Source organism: Mytilus californianus, unplaced genomic scaffold (genome assembly GCF_021869535.1).
Source record: "Mytilus californianus isolate M0D057914Y unplaced genomic scaffold, xbMytCali1.0.p SCAF_6, whole genome shotgun sequence".
NCBI classification, from domain to species: domain Eukaryota; kingdom Metazoa; phylum Mollusca; class Bivalvia; order Mytilida; family Mytilidae; genus Mytilus; species Mytilus californianus.
In genome coordinates, this window is record NW_026262712.1 from 42,142,432 (window position 1) to 42,166,267 (window position 23,836).

Genomic DNA, 23,836 nt, shown 5'->3' on the forward strand with positions numbered 1-23,836 from the left:
GAGTCTTATGTAGACGAAACGCTCGTCTGGCGTATTAAATTATGAGCCTCTTAACTTTGATAACTATTTCATATTATCTCATATGTAATATTGGTTTTCATACTTGTAATTATTTGACAATTAATTATAAATGTTTGACTATATATAATTTCATAAAAAATTTCGTTATTTTAATAACCATTTTTAATTTACCAGATTCCAATTTAGACCAATTAGAGGAAATGTTTTTTTAGAAGCAACACCGTGAACAAGGTGGTGTTACATGTGGAACATGATCTGCTTACTGTTTCGGAACACCTCAGATCATTCCGGTTGTTTAAGTGAGTTCGCATTGTTCAGTCTTTGTTTTCTATGTTTTGTTTTGTATATTGTTGCTTGTCTTTTTGTTCTTTTTCTTCTTTTTTAAAATGGCGTTGTAAGTTTAATTTCGATTAGAGTTTGAATGTCCTATTAGTACATGTCGCCTGTCTTTTAAGAAAACATTCAAAATTAACGTAGAATATACAAGTATGATTGAAAGAAAAAGTAAAATCACAAACATACTGAAATCCCAAGAATGCATCGTTAGTGTTACTACTAAAGTGGCTTAAAGATACAAGAGCAAGGTTCCAAGTTGTGTATAAGGAACGTAAGAAATGACCGACATCTGTGTGTAAAATCTTTTAAAATGTGATAAAAAACAATCCTTAATAAAATATGGTGATAGACAAACGTTTCACTTATCCCTTTATAATATATTTAAGAACAAATGTATAACAACATCAGAGAATAATGTTAAATGACAGATATGTGTATAAAATACTATAATTCATGCTTTAAACATGAAATATTATAACGATTTCATAGCAAAAACGTTACCTTTAGTACGTGTTAAACTGAAGATGTAGTTGAAATTAAAGGAAATAGTATTACACGAAACATAATACATTGAAGAAAAAAAATTTTCTCTGGTTATTCAGGGATCAGACAATATATATGCTTTGACATTCGCGTCTTAGAGTTTATATCCCCGGAGCTCGAAATGTCACAGTTTATAACCTATCTGAGACCTTAAATACACATAAATTACGGAATACCCGCTGTCTTTAGGTTTTTATTCAGTGAAGTTATTTGTGAAACATTCACAATGCAGCATGTATATTTATTACATGTTTATTGTTTCTTATTTTGAGTAATCCATTTTAATACACATTTTTTATCTTTACAATTTTGTATCCGTTTAGAAAATAACTTCAATAAAGTGTTTAGATTATATGTTTTGTGATTGTATGTGTGTGTGACTTTGTATTACCACACAACCATTGAAACCTCAACCTGATATGTTCCATATACGTGAAGGATTTTGTAATTTGCTTTGTAAATAATTCTATCGTGTATGTAATAAATTATATTAGTATACTTCACGTTAAAATGCCATATTTTGATTGGCTAATACGAGGGTGTTAATTTACTCTATCACATGGCTGAGCGGGTAACATTTTTTTTTAATGTCACCCTCTCGTCCAGACCAATCAAAAATCGATAATTTAGAGGACAATGAATTGCATTTACATCAAGTAATTAAATACAATGCTTAAGTTCTACGTTTTGCCTCATATTTTATTATTTGACTGTCAAAATAAAAAAATAAAACATCTTGCCTCACTTTTGTTGTTTTTTCTAATACCCGTAACGTTGTTATGTACGTGACGTCATAGAAAATACTTTTAAAATAAAATTAATCTGTAAAAGACAATAATGATAGGACATTCAGTATCCGTATCCGTATCGGTGAGTATACATACGATTTATAACTATAAACTGATAGCAGTCTAATTGATTGCGGTTTTCAATATCATATAGTATCGTGTGTGTTTCAATGATTTTAAATATCTACTGTTAAATACAATAAAGTTGTCATTAGAAAGGGTAGAAAAAACATTGAACAGTCAGTCATGGAAATCCAAAAATGTTTATTTTTAGTCATTTTCAAATTGCAAATCACTTGTTCCTGTTGTGTCATGCTATTGTGAATTTAAATGTATCATATCAGTGGCATATGTGAAGTATTCAATCAGGCTATAGATTTTGGTTAAATATTATATTGTTCAACTATAAAAACATCGTTTATTCAATAATGATTTACATTATCTTTATAACTTTGCTAAATTATAGTTGATTAAATGTTATGTATGCTATCTCAATGAAATATACAACCACCCAGCTTGTTATTGAAGAATTGATTTTGTAAAACTAACAAGCAGGTATATAATCAGCTTAAGATAAATCCTACTAGCAGAAAACAAAGCAAAAAGTAAAATTTCGATTTAAATTATTGTAAAAGAATAAGTTTGTGAGGAGTATTTCATCAGCAGTGGCCTTGATAAAAAAATAAAATTAAAAAGTGAATTTCAGTTTAAACATGCATGCAGCATATGTTCCATCTTGTGACGTTTGAATATTTCTATGTTCATATTATACGGACTTCAATAACAAGGGCGTGTTCAATACACACAAATATATTATCAGACAAAACACTGAATTAAACACTACATAACATGTGTAAGTTTTACGGTTACAATTACGGAAGTGTTGTCCGAATCCATGGGTTTTTGTCTTAATAACAAAAATGGGTGTTTGGTCTGTAATCCCAATAGTGTTCTTTTCCACATAGTGATTTCGTGTTGATTCGTGTTGATTTCATACAGTTCTATCAGTCTTTTTGGTTGGTTTTTTTTTTCTGTCTTTTGGATTTATGATTTATTTTTTATTCGGTGCTTCCAATTTACTATATAAATATTTCATAGGTAAATTGTTTTTCTAATGAAAACGTGTAAACATCACATAAAATGACTTACGCCTGAAACTGATCATCAAGTTTAAGATTTGTTTTACAATGATTATCTCATGAATTTAAATGTTTATGTTCGAAAGTTTCTGGTCATGGTAAATTCAGCAAAGATCGCACAAAATTTATCAACTGTTATTTAAACTAACTGAAGCAACTGTGTCGACTGTCAGAATGAGTTGATATTCTAGTCGAACCCATTAGTCTCTGCAATATTTAATAGATATTTGATGTGCCATATAATTGGTTGTATTTGATTGAAGCAACACATTTTGACTGACAAATTATTCTTTATCATTTACATGTATTTAAAATAAACCTACATATAGTTATCGTTTTGCAATATTTTGAAGAATAGCCAAAGACGGTCTTTAAATAAATATACTTTAATAAGAGTTAATCCTCAATTGTCCTGATTGTAAACATCAATGAAAAATCGTTGTTAAAATGTATACCATTGTTATGAATCAAAGAATTACTTTAACAAGAATAATGACAGGAAAATGTGTACATTTTATGATGGTATTAAAGGCGTGACGAATTTGTAAAACATATTAAACCTTGAGTGCCCTTTGAAATACTATTCAGATAATAATCTGCACTTCAAGCGCGTCTTTTAGTTTAAAGATATGGGAGGGCTTATAAATTCCGGGATGGGTGTCTTAGAATTTTTTTTATTTTAAAATCATTGGGAGAAACTAAGTCAATTCTAGAACATAGCCAATCCTGTTCCTTTTTTTGTTAAAAATTTTTTTAAAAAATCTTATCCTGTTTTCCCCATACAGTTATGGCCTGTTAAACGATCTATCCCATTGCAGGACAAAAACTGTGAAATTCAACTGGTAAGATTTGGTCATGTATTCATGTATAGTGGAATCTAAAGCCGAGAATATATTCTTAAAGTACTTTTATATACCCAAAGGATGGAAAACATTTATTACAAACACACGTTTCCAGATTTGCCTGTTTGTCAGTTTATGTATCACTATATTTAACATGTCTTATTGACAAGCACTTCCAATGTTACAAATTTCCCAGGGTATTTTTTTATTAAATAGGACTATGGGCTTTACGATTCATATAATCCTGCTAACAATTATAATGATGTCTATCTACTATTGAATCTTCTAATCATTTGAAAGGTAGACCAGATGTGAAAAAATATCAAATCAATAATAGTATTTTTGTTATATTATTTCCATTTTGAAGAAGTCAGAAGATTATTTGGTCATTCGTGGTTCGACCTTCAGTTTGCCGTATTTGGCACATAGTTTTGAATTTTCTGTTGTTAATGATTTTTAACTTTGTATTTTTGTTTTGCCTCTTAGATTGATTTTATTTGAACCCTACTGAGAAGTCGTATGTAGACAAAACGGACGTATTGAGTACACTTTATAAGACTGATATCTTTGATCAGCTGTTATAGGGTATTCATTGTGTTGGTGTTACGGCGAGCTGAGCTCTATAAAAGGTATATATGGCACATTGTTCGTTGAATATTAAGAGATATATGTTTAAAGTATAGACAGATCAGTACCGGCAAGGTAATACAGTACTGATGTCATGTGATACTGAGAAGCCGTGTTATTTTAGATACAGTTGAACCTCGTTATGTCGAACTCGATGAGACCGGACAAAAGTATTCGAATTACACGAGGTTCGACCCATCCGAGGTCTGTATAAACTAGATATTTTGAACAGTGTGCCTTTTTTATATGACACTTGATGATTGTGTATTCAATCTCTATATTTTTTGGTCCCTCATAATAATTAAACACACAAGGACTTATACAATATTTGTACAAGACATTCATTAATAAAATCATTTCACGAATATTTAGAAAGGTCAGTCACCATAAATTATGAAACCACTCGCCGAACAAAACAAGTTCAGAAAGATCTCTGATGATCGAGGGGCGTCTGCTTTGCATTCGGTTATCATAAATTGGTCATAATTGTCCTAATCATTTTATTTATTGTAATATATGTATTTTTGTTCTAACGATTAAATTTAATCTCGACTTTGGTCATTTATATTCGTTTCGTTTTCAAATCAGGTGAAATATGTTCAACGCACTAACGTTACGCTTGGATAATCAACAAATGTGTTAATTGTTGGTCACCATTAGCATGTCATTAAACTGTTATTGAAACAAGTATAATTGTTTACTTTTTACACATTGTGACTTGGATGGGTAGTTGTCTCATTGACACCCATACCACATCTTCTTATTTATATGTTTGCACAGCTTTAATCACTTTTGAAAATGATTATGCAACATAAGAAATACAACCGATTTGAATTGTTATTATTAAGTCTGCATCTTTAACAATTTCCTACTTTCAAACTTCGAGACATCGGTGTCAATTTACATTAATTTTACATCGACTGGGCTATAAAGTTCACTCGACTTCACCGAGTATTCGAATCATCCGAGTTCCACTCACAAATGGTAAATATGCATTGATCAAACGGGAATCTTACCGGACCGAGATGTTACTTCGACTCATCCGAGTTTTCGACATAACCGAGTTCGACGTAACGAGGTTTGACTGTATAAATGAAAAAATATGTTTTATGTCATTTTTAGGAATCTAATGAATATGTTGACGAGCAAACACTCCATTTATTTCGTCATCGGTTAGACCAGAGCTCATTAAGTATGCAAAAATGTAGAACTACTGATACATGTGACAATAGAGCAAAATCTTTTTGGAATACATATTCATGTATCTTAAACGAATTGTTTATGTTCCTGAATAAATTTTGTATTGATCAATACGAAGGCTGTTTTTTTTATATATTATTATTATATCAGTACATTTGGTTTTCACTAGTCTTTTTGCGTTATCGGCTATCATATTGTTAGTATCATTTTATTTTATATCTTTAGAATAATTGTTATTTTTCATTTATTATTAAACTGTATTGACAACAAACTAGTGATTACTATTGCGGGGAGATAAGTGGAGAAAACTTCACAACAAATGTATATAAAGAAGTAAATGACTATACAATATTGGATAAAATATTCTAAAAAATATGCAAGATATATTATAACAAGATAACACACACAAATGTGATTTGTAACTTCTACTAATTTGAATTGGTTGAAGTTTTTAAATAACGCAAAATAAGATTTTAATCGTTAATCTGCAGTCGATCTTTTTATCTTTACCTAGTGTCAAAATATCTATGTGTTCAGTGGATGGATGATTACACTGAATGATGATAGGGGAATAAGCAAAATAAAGCAGAATATAATAGGGTTTTTTTTATGAAATATGCATGTGTCCCTTGTTTGAAAAAATGTTGGTTAAACAAGAATTTTAACCAAAATAAGTATTTCAAATTTATACTACTTGACTATTCATCATATAACGATTTAACGTCATAATGATATTTCGGACGTCAGGAATGCAATTTGACGACATTTCCTGAAATCTTTGGCGCAACGTAAAGGATAATTATACCGCATACCGATATTCTGTTCATTCTGAAAACATTGTGGTCAAAGGGTAAAGAGCGCACGTAAACACATGGGCCAAATATCATTATTGTTGAAGGCCGAACGTTTGCCTATAATTGCTTAAATCCACTTCATTTCAACTTTTGTGGATAGTTGTCTCGTTGGCAATCATACCACATCTCCTTATTTTCAGATAAGGAAAGGGATAAGAAAAGAATAAATTATGATTGAAGGTAACTGAATAAATCAAAATCAAAATATATTGAAATGTCAAAAAAAACTTATCAATGGACATGGTATCGGCTGACGTAGCAGTTGTCCCTTTATCATCAAACCTGACAAATATCTCGGATACGACATATTCAGATTATCATACGAATGATAACAGCAAAACAATTCACTTAAGGCCGTGTAAACTTACAGACTACTGTTGAACTTTGATGACACGATCAATTGTGATATTTGTAAACGTTAACCAAAAAAAAAAAAAAACATTTTTTTTTTTAAACGGATCATTAATTTACAAGTAATTTTATTTAACTGAAACAGTGAACTGCAATAGGAGCTACGATGACATGAATTGCTAATCAACAAACCTTGTTTACAGATAAGAGTGTTACCTTTGCGGGTTGTTATATGTCGATGTCACAAAAGAAAGCTTAATAAACGTTTGTGCAGCCATATTTTACACATTAACTGCAATGCAAATGACATTGTTTATCAACATTGTAATCAGTCTGATCATCATCCAATCCTTTTTATGTGAGTTCGCAATATCGATGAATATACCACAGGACTATCAATCCGCATTTTAAATCAAATCTCCGTAGACAAAAAGAAAACCACTTGAATCGACAAATGAAAAGAACGACACCCTATGGTTGCAATGACAAATATATGGTATAGGTATGTGTTCTAATTCTTACTGCATACTGGTGAGTTAGATGAACATTTGCATTTCTACTCCTCGAATTAGACGCAGCCATGGTCATATACGTTATACATCACGTACCCTGCATGATGTTTATATTGTGTTCAACAATTATTTGAACCATTATTTTATGGATAATTCTTGGTGCAAACATTTATATATATAATAGTTTTGTTTTTCATTTTTCAAACGCAAAAGTTAAGAATGATCTTTGGACATATTATCTATATCATATATCACTATGTAGTCGTTAGATGAATGTTGTTTGGATTTGCATATGTGAAATTGCTCCCTTGTTGTTCTTAAATCATCAATTTTAACTTTGACACCGAAGAAAGAATGCGGAGTTTTAATAGAATTTCACCAGCCTTTGAGGTTGTTTGCTACTCTAGTTTTACACATTTTTGTCAGATATTCGGAATCCTCTAGTTTTATCCAATGTAGTACCAATCAAAATTTTGCCCGCTAACCCTCACTTTTCTTTGCATAATTTTATTACATGGAGTTTATAAAGCAATTTTTGAAAATCTTAAAAAATCCTTGTTATTTTTTCATAGTTTTAGAAAGTAAAAAGGTGCTAATGTTAAATGTATGAAAAATCTAGAGAGAATCATTTCCCGCAAAATTTTCAATTGATTATATCTCATAAACAAAGACACGGACCTGTCACTTTATTTCTGCTTTTTAAGTTCTGTTATTTATAAACTATCAATGTATACTAGTCTTTTAAAAAGCTTGTTATTTTGAAACAGAGGAGCGAACATCCTTAATATGAAACCATGTAAAATAATTTGACCGAATAAGTAATAATGTATCAGGATATTGATAGATGTCTTTTCCTTATGCTTATGTTGTGATCATGAGAAAATCCGGTATAATTCGACTTAATATGTCATCTTCAGTGATTCATTTATCTAACAAATCATTGTCGTAAATATTAATATAATTATTATAAAGTGTTCCCTTGTATATAAATAAGATTAAAGGGAAAGAAAAACATTTTCCACTTTGAAACATTTTGATACACAAGTTTGTTATTCTATCAACCTATTACTCTAATGTATCGTGTATTTCGTGTAATGTCTTATCTTTGTATAAAAACGACAAAAGCAGACTAGTTTTATGGTTGAACCCTTTTATTACAATTTTAGAATCTTCTAGTGAAATTGTAAACACTTTGTGTGCATACATGTATCAGCAGATTTAATTAATTTAATGACAGAAATGGTTAAACACGCCAATACTTACTACCTATAACAAGATATTTTATGCTTTGTGTTCACTGTTGCTGATTTTTTTTTTCTTTTTTTTTCATTTCTATTTGTTTAAATGAATGTTATTTTCTATCGTTTAACACAGTCAATCACTTGCCTTTTCACAACAATCAAATCAAAAGCTGCAAAGGAGTTATTTTTTGTTGTCAAATATTCGTATAGTATGACCAAAAGAATATCAAGTTAAAAGATAACCCAAATTATTGTATGGAGATAAAGATGATAGCATACCGTCGTGTGAATCTTATAGTGTTATATGTCAATTTTTGATAAAAATTGCGATATCTATATTTTTGAAACCCAAGTACAATGGTCTATCTCCCTTATACAACTACGTTTGTATAATACAAAATGTCTTCACCCTACAAGTTTTTTTCATAACTAAACTGTCCTATCTCCACATTCCCATTGGCTCATTCATCTAGTTAGTTAAGAGAAAATGTTTTATAGTGTTTTATCTCCACTATTTTTCGGGTATTTTTGCTGTAAAATAATCTTTATCAAAATTATCTAAGTAGTACTATGCTCAAATTGTTTGCATGATTATAACTCAATCTATGGGCAAATTTTAGCAAATCCAGCAGTCCAGAATTGGGGATATTACACAGTTAGAAAATCCATTGTTTATCTCCTATATAAATTTAGGGATGAATTTGTAAAACAACATTGTTTCTAGTAAAGTGTTCTATCTCCAGAATTTTCGTTTATTTTTATCATGTTTCTGTTAAGCTGAGGTACCTGATGAGCATAATGCCTAGGTAATATAAACCTAAACAGAAGCACCAGGTGAAACTACATCATCAAATCAGTCATTTGTCATTTTATAGCTGACTATACGGTAAGGGTTTTGCTCACTGTTAAAGACCGTACGGTGACCTATAGCTGTTTACTTCTATGTCATTTGGTCTCTGGTGGCGGAGTGTTGTCTCATTGGCAATTATACCACATCTTCTTATTTTAATATTTGAATTGGAAGTGGACAATAGCACAATGTATAACAGAGGTTTGGTACATGTAAATGAGACAGATAACGAAAAAGACATCTAGAGGGCAAAATGTAGTGTTCAATAACAGACAAGTGCCCGTACAATATGTGTTTGTTTATGTCTTTGAATCAACATTCAACGCACATTGTTAAAGAAGCTTACCTTTCAAACGTTAAATATCGGACTACAAGGATTTTCACAGGGAGCAAATATTACGTTAACGATTTGAATCAGCAGTTGCTACCGTTTTAGATGATTGTCTATAATATTATGACATAATAACGATCATGAATTGGTGTTTAATGTCCATTGACAAATAAAACATGCAAATTAGGACGAGAACATGTTAATGTGACATGAACATGAACCGTGTTTTGTACTAGAATGACATGCTGTGCCGGATTTTTAATGTTCCAGTTTACAATGTAAAAGTCCGCAGTAAGACATGCCACCCTATTCGGACACTTTATTCTGCGTCCGATTGAACTAGTCTTTGCTTTTATTTCTGACTGCGTGTTGCAGGTTTAGCGGAAACAGGAAATATCATGTATTTTTTATAGATCAAACCCACGACACCAAACATTCGAGTCTAACACGCTCACAGTTGCTATGCTAATGGATCCCCCTTTTTCTAAAAAAAAAAGTAAATATTCTGTGATATCTTAACTTATTAAGTGAGTTCTTGCTCTTTTCCATTCTTTATTACAGTAACAGTAGTTAATAAATTTTGACCCTCAATTATTATAATACAGTGTCAAAATTTATAAAGTACTGTTATTGTAATATCGTACAAAAAAAAAACAACAAGAACAGATTTAGAATAAGGGGGTCCATTCTCCAAATGAAATGTATTAAACACTGACACGGATATTTGCGACAACCACCTAAACATCTTGGTTGCGGGATAAAAGTTAAGTTACATTAACCATAGGTACTTGGGTATGCCCGTGCATTACGCAAAGCCCGACACAAATTCATCAACCTAGTTTGATAATGTTGTATTAACATGATTAACACGTACATTTCATAAATTGCATCGTGTATTTGTATATATTGTTGTTTGCCAAGTCTTATAAATTACAAGGACAGCATGGATAGTTTAAACATATCTGCGCTGTTAGTTTTCTCGTTTGAATTGTTTTATATTTTTCATGTCGAGTCCTTTTATAGCCGACTATACGGTAGGGATTTTTTCTCATTGTTGAAGGCCATACGGTTGAGTATAATTGTTTACATCTACTTCATCTGAACTTTGGTTTTCGCATAGGCAATCATACCACATCTCCTTATTTTCATATTGATTTAATTTAGGACTAAATATGTTTACAATATTTAATATCCAACTAGTAGCACGTTATAAAATATCAGTTTTCCTAATAAAAACTTCCTTCGGTGTATTTCCTTCTTTTGTTAAATTTTAAACTGTAAATATACATTTGTGTTTAATTTGCATTCATTCAGATAACAAGTGATCGCAAAGGCAATTTTGGAATTAATGTATGAGTTGTTTGTGATTTCAAAGTTGAATACAAAAAATATTATTTTAAAACACAAACGTCAACCACAGAAGGTAGATAGACTTTTCATTTTCAAAGTAAGTCTTCGACCTTGCGTTCAAGTTACAATATACTTTACTACCTGAATAATTTGATATAAGGAAATAAAGGTGAGGAAACGCAACAATAAATATCTGACCTTTGACTTGGTAAACACAATTAGAACTGTAACTACATTTTGTACCATATCGGTTACTTCGGCAAGGCTCGCAAGGCCACCATAGCCCGACGACATATAACGTAAAGGATATATATACCGCATAGCGATATTCTGTTCATTCTGAAAACATTGTGGTCAAAGGGTAAAGCGCGCACGTTATATTGTTGAAGACCGTACTGTTGCCTATATTGGCTTACATCCACTTCATTTGAACTTTTGTGAATAATTGTCTCATTGTCAATCATACCACATCTCCTTTTTTTGGATAAGGAAAGAATGAATTATGATTGAAGGGAATTGAATAAATCCAAATCTCGATATATTGAAATGTCCAAAAAGACGTATCCATGGACATGTTATCGGTTGACGTAGCAGTTGTCCCTTCATCACCAAACCTGACAAATATCTCGGATACGACATATTCAGATTATCATACAAAAAACAACAGCAAAACAATTCAATTAAGGCCGTTCGAATTTGAAGTACAATTACTTACGGACTACTGTTGAGCTTATTTGGGTAAGTTGATTCAAGCATACGATCTGTATTGTGTCTTATACTGTTAGAAGCAAATATTGTTTAACTAATATATTATTTTAATGTGTAAACACGTTAATTATGAGCTATGAAAACAAATATACTTTACTGTGGGTTAGCATTCGTTGGCAGTTACTATCCTATAGATTAACAACTGTTGGTTATGTTGATAAGTTAGAATCTGCATAGAAGCAAGCGAACGAATGTTGTGTTAATTAATTCTTTTGGTGTGTCATTTGTATGCAAGAGTGACATCCCTTTTTACTTTGTTTCGATTCCAAATAGTCTATCTCAATGCGTTTATTGTTTCCCTTGAACAGGTTCATAATTTGATCTTTACGTATAGTTATTTGATAAAATTTTGAATCATTGCAAAATTTATGAATTTGATAGATTTTAATATTTATTATTGTTTTATTAAAGACATTTATGTATATCTTATATTTTATTTACTTGTTTGAAACGTTAAAAATTATTATATAACATAAATAAATACCAAGGTAACATTTAAGTAACATTTTAATAATGGGTAGTCAAGGTCGTTTAAAACCCTTCATCATCATCGTTATTATTAAGTTAATTAGTGTCGATGAGGCACACCACTGTGAGAGTACAGATAATGCACTTGCCTGAAACTAATTCTGGAACAGTTTCTATAAAAAGCCGTATTACGATTCTACGTTATATAAATAGTATTCTGTCGACTTATGATTGAGAAAATTATTTAGGTGAATAACACATGTTTCATTTGACAACTATATGCATACTGCTGTCAAGCATACACTGTTTTAAGTTGTCTGCGTCATCTAACCCCCAACAGCATTGATCTTGCTACTTGTAAAAGCATTTATTGGTTCAATATGGTGTATATAATTATGTCAGAATTCAAATGCAGCAGACATATTTTCTTAATTTATATGCATTACTTGATTCCCTTAAGACAAATACAAGTATGATATGTAACACCCCCCAACACAAACACACACACGATAAATATACGCACAAACACATAAGCAGAACACAATAACCACCTCTTTATTCCAGAAACTTCAAATTTATGTCAAATGCTTTAGTGAGAAACAATGATTGGAACCTACATAAAGCATTTGAACTTTTTTGAAAAAGACTATATATGAAAACCAAATTTATTTATCTCCCCATAATGACAAAATGTTGGGAAAATTAACCAGAGTTATCTTACATTAACCACAAAGAATCCACTAAAAATGAATGTTACTTTATTCAATTATAAGGACTTAGTTAGCTAAATCTCCTTATTTCATTTGATATTATGAATTTTTTGTGATAAACATGCTAAAAAATTAAATTCAAAAGCTGCAAAGGAGATATTTTTTGTTTCCAAATATTCGTATAGTATGGCCAAAAGAATTGCGATAAGAATGGCATGTTAAAAGATAACACAAGTTATTGTATGGAGATAAAGATTTATATCTTATCTGCTTGTCTATTAAAAAAAGCAATCGAACAAAGAGTTGCATGTACTCTTCATAAACGTAAATTCGATTCCTATATAACTTGTTATGACTCAGTCAAATTTTTAAGATATTGCGCTTTTGAACCTTAATTTTTACCACTATTAACAAATGGGAATTACTTCATTATTGGATTCACACAACGATACAGGAAATGTTTTAAATTCATTTAAAACAAAAACTCAACGTTGATTGCTTTTCGCAGGTGATTAAATTTCAACCTTGAATAAAGTTCAATAAAAACACGGAAAGGATTGAACCATTAAGATGATAACGAGAACCGATTATTCCATTTTGTTTTCATCTTTTATTCAAATGATATTACACGTAGTCCCTATTATGTTGAAAGAAGTAACGTTTGGATGTCGTAACACCCTAATAAATGTCATTTTGTATAATAAATTATCAACGTTTGGTGGTTATTGGGATTTAATTGCTGTCTTATGGAAGTCAGTGTGTAAAACTTACATTTAAAATTGAGAATGGAAATGGGGAATGTGTCAAAGAGACAACAACCCGACCATAGAACAGACAACAGCAGAAGGTCACCAACAGGTCTTCAATGCAGCGAGAAATTCCCGCTCCTGGAGGCGTCCTTCAGCTGGCCCCTAAACAAATATATATACTAGTTCAGTGATAATAGAGATTTCCAATAAAATGACTTTACTCGACATAACCGACCTAACTCAACGTATTTCGTCCTATTGCATTGAAGCATGACGGAGGGGAGCATACACTGCATGCATTTTTTGCTCTTTGCACACGCATTTTTTGCTGATATAGACTTAATGTAAAAATCAACCCCAACTACTTTTTTAAATTTTTTAAATATTTTGTAATTAAATTTTGAATGATTTTATTGACAAAAATATCTTAATGGAATAAGTAAGCTAGCAACTTGTAATCAAATACACCCATCATTTCTTGTCATTTCACTTGACCCATATTTCAGTTCTTCTCATAATATGAATTTTAAAAACTACCAAGTGAAAATTTAGCATGAAAATATTAAAATAATGAAATCCGAAGCGAGAAGTTTATCTCTTTTTTTATTTTTATAAGTTTTAACGTTAAAAAAAAGATTCCAACACACCCGAATGTAAAAGGTGTACGCGACTAAATTTAATTCAAGATAATTTGACGTGGACAGAAATTCATATCATTGATACATTTATCGAATAGTACTTTTTCGTCTTTAAATGATTGGGACGAGGTTTTTGTCCATGTATACCTAAACGTGCATTCGCGGATACAGGGGTAGAGGGCGTACTCCCCCTTTCGATCGCCAAATAATTTTGAAAATCTCGCGTTTTCCACGTTATCTATACAATTTTTTAGTGTAAAATCGTCCAAATTTTTTTCGCATCACTCAGCTCGGCAGTATAAATTCAATTATCGGGAACTACGCCCTCTTTCAAATATCTTGGATCCGGCCATAATCACAAATTGTATAGCACAAAAAAAAATTAAATGGTTGTCGTTTGACTTTGATAAATACGTTTTAAAAACAACAATGTTTGAACATTAGACATCTCGCATGAGATTTAAAAGTTTAGACTACATACTGAATTGGATTTTTCCTAGATTTAGAGCTCACTTAACACGGAAATGTGATACTGACGTGTAATTTAATGGACACATATTCTTGTTTCTGATGTTTCTTTTTAATATAAATATTTATTTATTTAGTTATTTATAATTCCACTAACAAATCATCATGTATCTTTTGCCGATAAATTATCGTTACATTTTATAGAAACTACATATAATCTGCTATACAGTTATGAACACTAATGGTCCTACAGACACTCTGTGCTTTTGACATGACAAAAGGTTTTGCTTTTCTAGACTATTTATGTACTTTTTATACTTAATTTATAATGTGTACAAAAAAGAAGATGTAGTATGATTGCCAATGAGACAACTCTTCACAAGAGACCAAGTGACACAGAAATTAACAACTATAGGCCACCGTACGTCCTTCGACAATGAGCAAAGCCCATACCGCATAGTCAGCTATAAGAGGCCACAAAATGACAAATGTAAAACAACTAAAACGATAAAACTAACGGCCTAATTAATGTACAAAAAAATGAACGAAAGCACAGCAACAAACGATAACCACTGAATTACAGGCTCCTTACTTGGGACAGACACATCCATACATAATGTGACGGGGTTAAACATGTTAGCGGGCCCACTTACCTGGGACAGTGGTGTAACAGTACGAAATAATGTATTAATATTCTAGACTGGATAATTATTCTGTATTTATTAGTTGTAGTTGTTTTAAAGATAGTGTTCAGTAGCTGTGAATACTGTAAGATCGGTACATAGGAGTTTATTTGGAAATTTTAGTAATTGCTGTTTTTGTGCTTCGTTTTAGTCGAACGAGTCAATCCCTTTCTTACTGTTTTAATTGTGAGTAGACATGATCATTTGATAAACATACTTCTATGATCTCTATTGGCTTTAACATGGACATTTATAAAAACTATGTAGCAAAGAGATGCATGCGTAAAATAAGTTCTCCACATAAATTGGCTAAAATCTTAGATAAGAATTTAGCCTCAAGCTATAATGAAGATGATGATACTGATGTATGTCTTATATCCAGCGACAAATATTACATATATATTAAGGATGATGAAATGATAATGATAAATAAATATACCTTTTTGTACATGACCAACACTAATGGTCGCATTTTTATATGCTAGGTAACAAAATAGCGTACCCGAAACAAAGACACACTTGTTTTTCTTCGATTAAACCAACACCTGCTCTTACTCGTGAATGCATCATGTTTGGCGGAGAAGCAGAAAAATCATCCAGTTTTAAAATCATTCGATCAGGGGGTCCAACAAAATAATTAAACCCGTAATCGAGGCTAACCTGCTACCAGTCAATCCCATATTTAACAAAAACCTGTTTATATATTTTATGCTTTATGTGCATATATTATTATTCTAGCAACACTTGTTTTGAAAACACTTTTTGTTACTACATAATTTATTTGATTTTTCTCAATGTTTCTTTGTATCAAAAAGCTCAGTTTTTATTGTAAAATGGTGTTTCACAGCTTCCATTATCCTTGTGACTTGCTATTTTATTAATATCCAGTAGGCATGCAATTATTATTCTAAATACTAGTAGTATAAAAGACTACTCCGTTTTGATGCAGACTTCCTTACCACTAGCATCTAAGATACATACACTGACAAAATATTATACCAGCACTCATATCACAATCACCCTGTCTGTCCGTCCGCCAGTCTATCCGTTCAACAAATATTTTAAATTTTCTCTTCAAAAGCATTAGTATGCTTAGCATGCATTCTTTTTTTGATTTATTCCTTACACTCCGACATGTATATACCTGGATCCGTGTGGAGCGCCAAACTATCAAACAAATGGCGTGAATAACGACTTCAGTGGCTCGTGATGTCGTCAACAATAAGCAAATACTCATACCGTATTATCAGATACTAGTATATAAGGCATTGACTTTAAAAAATGTAAACGGTTCAAACGAAAATAAATAGTTTTACAAGAGTAAAAATAACCCAAAAATTACAGAAAGTAACCAACGACATCCACTAAATTGAAGGCTCCCAACACTCTGATGTAACAGCACAACATAAGAAAAAAAACGTATTTGGAAATAGCTCAACTAATCAAATTTGAATTCAGTCCAAAACAATTACATTTTTATGATGAAAGACACAGAGTAGCGATCTTAAAGTACCCCCAGGTACTGAAAGCTGATTCTTACATGTTAAATTACCTGAGAATATTCAACATATTTAGTTAAAAAAAAATTTAAAATAAGGAGATGTGGTATGATTGCCAATAAGAAATGAAGTGGATGTAAGCAATGATAGTCAACCGTACGACCTTCATCAATGAGAAAAATCCATACCGTATAGTCGACCATAAAAGGGGCCAACTTGAAAAATATGAAACAATTCAATTGAGAAAACTATCGGCTTGATTTAAAACAAAACAATTTACGAAAAACAAATATAACAGATATGAATCAACGACAACAAGTGAACCACGGGCTCCTGACATTGGACAGGCACATAAAGAATGTGGACGGGTTAAACATGTTTGTGAGTGCTCAACCCCCTCCCCTAAGCCTGTGACAGTGGTGCAACAGCACGACATAAGAACAACCTGGAAAAAACCTTTCTTCAGAGATAATACTTATTTAAAGTAATTATGAATATAAAATGTGTTTTCAGCCGTGTATCACCTTCACTGGTGATCCTATGCATGGATATGTCGTAGAGTTTAACTTTTATATATAAATATATACCTCTAAGGCGAGACAAAAGTTGAAACTCCAAATTTTTGCTTTACTCAATCAATAGAATCCACGTCTAATCTGATTAGTTAGAGTTGTCTTAATTCAAAAACAACTATGACAATATCAAGCCTTCCTAATTAAAAGTACATTTTAAAAAGAAAATTACTGTAAAGACTGAAGTGGCATTATAGTTGTCTTAAAAATGTAACAAGTATATGTAAATTGGCATTTTCATCCACTTTTAATCAGAGATACTTGGAGACAGGACATTTTTTAGCCAATTGTTATTTACTATAAATTGATACTTTACTATCCACAGCGGTCAGTGTTTATATATTATTGGCAATATCCATCCACTTTTAAACTTATACAGTTGTGATCAGTTCACAATGAGAAAGAACTTAATAATTTAGGTAAATTTTTGTTTAATATCGAAAAAAATCGTAATATGTAGTTGTATTCCTTATTTATCATATGAATTTATTGTCATTCTCCGCCATACGTGTATTGTGTATAATTATTGTTAGTTATATTACACTGATCCATTTAAAAATTATTGTAAAATGTATATTCTATAAGCTGTATTGCTTCTGAATAAAGTATTATTATTTATATGCAGATTAGTCATCAATTGCTAATCAAGTACACCTTCCAAATTACAATCTATATAACGAATTGGTGTACACATGTTTTTACATAAATATATCGTTATTAATTACAAAATTCTTTTTTTATTTTAATGTAAGTTGACTTTCATTTAAAAGAAAAGTGTATGTCAACTATTAAAATTTAAAGAACTACAAAACCTGTATTAATCATTTTTTTTTAAATATACACATTCCTTTGTCGTAAGTTTTCCCTGGGGAAAAATCGGAGATTGTAAGTAAATAAGATTAACTACAGAAAAAGAGAACGTTTGAAATGATGCTTAATAAAGTATGATGCAATCCCAGTTATTAACTTTAACAGAGACAAATTCTGACTAACACTTTGAATTCGATATTTCTGAAGTTGCTAGAAAAATCACTGTCTTATAATAAATACCCACGAAAATAAAATCAAAGTCATGGTCAAAACCGTGAAAGACAACTCAAATCAATCGTATGATAGGTAAAGATACGTGGTCTTATGACAGTGAAGTTTTGGCTGGAATCTCAATAATCACGTGATATATAAAAATCATGATTTCTTTCGTTTTTCATCATCTTAGAAATACTTGATATAGATAAAATTTATCATGAATGAGTTTAATAGTTTAGGAATACTTAGTTGAAACTTGAGTGGCCCATTTAACAAAATTAATAGGTTAGCAATAACCGGTCCCGTTACGTGCGTACGTCGAGTTAGGTACGTATGTCATTTTATTGGAAATCTCTATTGAACGCCATACTAAACTCCAAATTGTACACAAGAAACTAAAATTAAAAATAATACAAGACTAACAAAGGCTAGAGGCTCCTGACTTGGGACAGGCGCAAAAATGCGGCGGGGTTAAACATGTTTATGAGATCTCAACCCTCCCCCTATACCTCTAGCCAATGTAGAAAAGTAAATGCATAACAATACGCACATTAAAATTCAGTTCAAGAGAAGTCCGAGTCTGATGTCAGAAGATGTAACCAAAAAAATTAAACAAAATGACAATAATACATAAATAACAACAGACTACTAGCAGTTAACTGACATGCCAGCTCCAGACTTCAATTAAACTGATTAAAAGATTATGTCTTCATCATATGAATATCAGGCACAATCCTTCCCGTTAGGGGTTTAGTATCATACCATCATAACATATATGAGAAGAACATAACCCGTGTCATGCCAACAACTGGTTTTTAAATAAATGTGTTTAGTGCCGATGCAAAGACCCTATAAGTGAATCAATATTAACTCCAAAATATGCAATCTTTAATGACCTGACAACAGTATCGTAACTATATCCCTTCTTAATAAGTCTATTTAAAGATTTTGTTAGCTTCAGAGGTGAATACTGACATTTTTGTGCTTTATAAAGAATATTTCCATAAAAAATTGGATGTGAAATACCTGAACGTATGAGAAGTCTGCATGTTGAGCTATATTTACGAATGATGTCCTTATACCGATGACAATATTTAGTAAATGTTTTGACTAGTTTGTGATATCGAAAACCCTGGTGTAATAATTTTTCCGTAATACATAAATTTCTCTCGTTAAAATCTAAAACATTGTTACATACACGAGCGAATCGTACAAGTTGAGATATATAAACACCGTAAGATGGTGACAAGGGAACGTCACCATCTAAAAATGTACATTTGAATTTGCGTTGTTGAACCTTTCCATTAAGTATTTGTTCAAACTATTGTATAATTATGTTAATAAAAAGGATTTCACATGATTTATTCATTTTTGTTAGTCTTACAAAGTGCTTAAAACGTTATATATTCTTTATTTTGCAATTACTACACTAAAACATTTAATGTTTAATCTACTCGGATTATTTGCTCTTCAATGATTTTCAAAAAGTCCAATGAAACAGATATGACTCTAAAACAAACGACGAACAGATACACAGCGGATTACAATACACAACAAAATATTTTTTAACATTGAAAGCCATAGATATATCACATTTCCTCCGTAGCACCAATCGTAAAAACTTAGTCAAGATATATTCAGTAATTTCAAGAATGTTTATTATTCAAGAACATGATGAACATAGATGGTTAAATATGTTTTTCAATTATTATAATTCCTCAGCATTAAAAGCACAACTCAATTCCAAAACCAAATTATCACAAAAACCATTACTAGACACTCCTGCTAGTAAAGCGTCAACAAAAATATATTACCGATTTATTTACCATTCATTATTATTCATTGAGGTCAATTTGTTAAAGTCTTGTCTTTAACGTATGGTTAACAACAAAATATATTTATAATGTTTTTCCATATATTTGACATATACTTAGAATTTCTCCTAAAAGCTGAATAGAGAATAAAAGTGCAAATATATCAGAATGTCAAAATCTCATAACGAATGGTGAAATTGTAAATAAAGAGAGAAGATATAATAGAAGTCATCAAAATAAAAAGACGGACAGCACTAAGGCCGAAAACATAAACGACAAAAAGATTACAAAATTAAATAAAACTATACACAGAAAATAAGTTATTGAGCAACACAAACCCTTCAAAAACGGGTGTAAACTCATGGGGTTCAGACGGGTGTTTTGTTCCTGCTTCTTTCCAGGTGCATGAGTTATTTTTTTTTCACTTAGCCTGTTTAATATCATAATCAAAAGCGATAGAATGATTATCTCTTATATCTTGTTCGCTCTTTGAATAGTAGTAGTAGTAATGGGGAAAGGAAAACGTTAAAATGACTTATTTATATTGAAAAATTAAACTACTAGTACATAGAAACTGGGGACAAAAACAATACAAAACAGTAAAATGATCCATCATACTCTACTTGTAAATTAAAGATGAATATCTTTGACTAATGTCCCTCTGTATGTCCTTACATTTATTTTTGTTTGTACAAAACTACAAAAACGACCATCTGAATAGTTATTTCGTCAATTTCTCATCTAACTGCGAGTAATTGCGAGACAAGTAGCGGTCTTTATTGCTTAGTTGTGTATGTTTTTTTTTATATGATAGCTTTGATCTGTAACAAAAATGAAAACAGTAATACCAAATATTTGTCCACAGAACGTACAAATTTCTTTCATTTTTCAGATTCAGAACTGCTTAGGTGAAAGTTAAGCGAAGACTCTTTGAATGTGAACTGATTATGAAGAGTTAAAAAGGAACTTTTTGTCCAAATTCAGGCCTTTCTGTTCTGCGCAAAATTGCTGGGGTTTCTAAGTTTTACATCCGAGGTAAAAAAAAGTCTTTAGTTTCACTTAATGAAAGAATTATGATGTCTATTCATGCTATCATGTTTACTCCGTGTTTGCAATTTTGTACTGCTATTAAAAAATTTAATTGTTATACTAACCTATAGACTTGTTTTCCGTCTTAACAATAGATTAATGATTAAACATGTCAAAGTTTCTTCTTCGGCTGTAATTGTCATCAAAAGTATGCTTTCCCTTGTTAAAAACGTCTTATGCTTACTGAAGTTTTTATGTGCATTTAGGTGAATGTTGATCGATATTATATAGAAACTGGCTGTAAATTTGAGTATATATGTTTTATTTGCTTGTTTGTAGATGTGTAATACTGGTTTCAGTGGCATTTGCTGTAGCGTATTACTCACTTTTTATTGGAAAAAGAAGCCAGAGCACTCTTAGAGAAAAAAGTAAAATAGCAATCAAAAAGAACTCCAATGATAATTCAAAATGGAAAGTCTTTTATCAAATGGCAAAATAAAAACTCAAACACATCAAACGAACGGAGAAAAAAACTGTCATATTCCTGACTCTGTACAGGAATTTCCTTATGTAGAAAATGGTGGATTAAACCTGGTTTTATAGCTAGCCAAACCTTTCACTTGTATGACAGCTGCATAGAATTCCATTATAGTGACAACAATGTGTGAGCAAAACAAACAGACATAATAGATAAAAATGTCAAATGTTGGGGTACAGCAGTCAATATTGTGTTATTATATGAATAACTACAAAAAATAACTATTTTAACATAGAAAAACCAATTGAAAAAAAGAGTTTTAAGGGTAACCTTCCGACCAGGTCTCTTAAACAGTGGTTTCACTACATAATTTAAGACATCCAGGAGATGCTTTAACTCTTGATGTATTTGGTCTCATATCGTTATTCATCCTATTCGATTGTTTTAACCCCGCACTTGTTCACAAAAGATATCTTTACGCTAATCTTATGATATTTTCTGACGAATTTAGCATGCGGCTTAGATGATCTTAAATTTTCCAATTACTGCTTTGCAATGATGACGAAATTTAAATTGATAAGATATTTTTTATCCGAAGATTTAAACGACAAGATAACATCAAGTTAACCTAACGGAATCATTGAAAAAAGATTGCAAACAAAATATTCAAAAAGTCTAAAATAGTTAAAAAGTTATTTAAAAAAAAAATAGTGAAGTTAGTTGATTCTCAATGTTTAAATGCAGTTAGCATGCAGATTTATTTCAGTAACATTGTTTTTTCCCAGGTAATAACAACCCTGTTATAAGTATTAAACAAATGCTGTGACATCAGTTTATGTATTAAAAGTGTTTTCATATTCACTTCCTTGATCACATCATTTATCTAAATTAAATACTTTTTGTTGAATATCCTTACGGATGATTAATGTATGCTATAGTATTACGACAAAATGTCGTGTTACAAGATAACATACATTAAATTGACGTAGATAATGGTAATGCAATACGGGTTAAATGTTTTAAACTTATTTCAAACGGATCTCAAATGACATCACTTTTCGCAGGTGATTTATTTTTAACCCTAATTTACGATTAATATATATACGGGAAAGGTGTAGGCTTAAAGTAGATAACGAGAACAGAATAGTACATCTTGTTCTCGTATTTCATTTACAGTATTTTACAAGTAGCCACTTTTCACACTTAAATTTCTATTCACTTAACTTGAATTGTTCAATGATTCTATCAAAGGTATTTGTATAACTATGATAGTAAAGAAATATTTCATGTAATTTGCTAAAGGTGTACGTGGAACACAATACTTAAAAGTTTATGTATTCTTAATGTTGCAATTATCACAAAAATCATATTTCTCACTAGATCAAAAATTCTTCATTTTGTTGGTGTATTTGCTCTTCAATAGTAAATCTGTTTTTAAAAGTCCAGTTTAAACACTATTGCAAAGGAAATGACGAACAGACAAATAACAGTCGACAAAACCCAACCCAATACAATGATTTGAAATAAGGCTACAGCAGTTCACCATATTTCAAATCTCGTTAATATATTAGGAAGAGACAAATCAAGATAAAGAACAAAAATCAAATGAATCAAATTGGATTCCAAAAGGAGCAAGCCCATGTATGTCGACAGGGTAAACGTCTATTGCTATGTATGCATCACTTGCCATGTAAAATTCACACTCATTCAAATTTTTATAATCTGGAAAAGGATATAATCGGTTGAAATACTGATCAGACGGGTTTACTGGTATTTACAGATTTCAAACCGGCAAAAAACATGTCGATAGTGAGTTTAGACATTTATTTCCATATAAATCACAGACCCCTCGGATTATTCTGCACGTTTTTATTTCCTGAAATTAAAGATTTGTTTTTTTGATTTGTGTAATTCAACATTATGAATATCCCATCTCTAAACTTAACTCC

General features: G+C 31.0%; 1 long non-coding RNA gene across 1 annotated transcript; it reads left to right on the forward strand.

Moving 5' to 3' along the window:
* Window positions 1–11,157: 11,157 nt before the first annotated feature.
* On the forward strand, window positions 11,158–22,989 carry LOC127704489 (uncharacterized). The gene is made up of 3 exons (XR_007983301.1): window positions 11,158–11,723; window positions 21,273–21,415; window positions 21,749–22,989. It is a non-coding gene; the product is annotated as an uncharacterized LOC127704489 (long non-coding RNA).
* The last annotated feature ends 847 nt before the right edge of the window (window positions 22,990–23,836 follow it).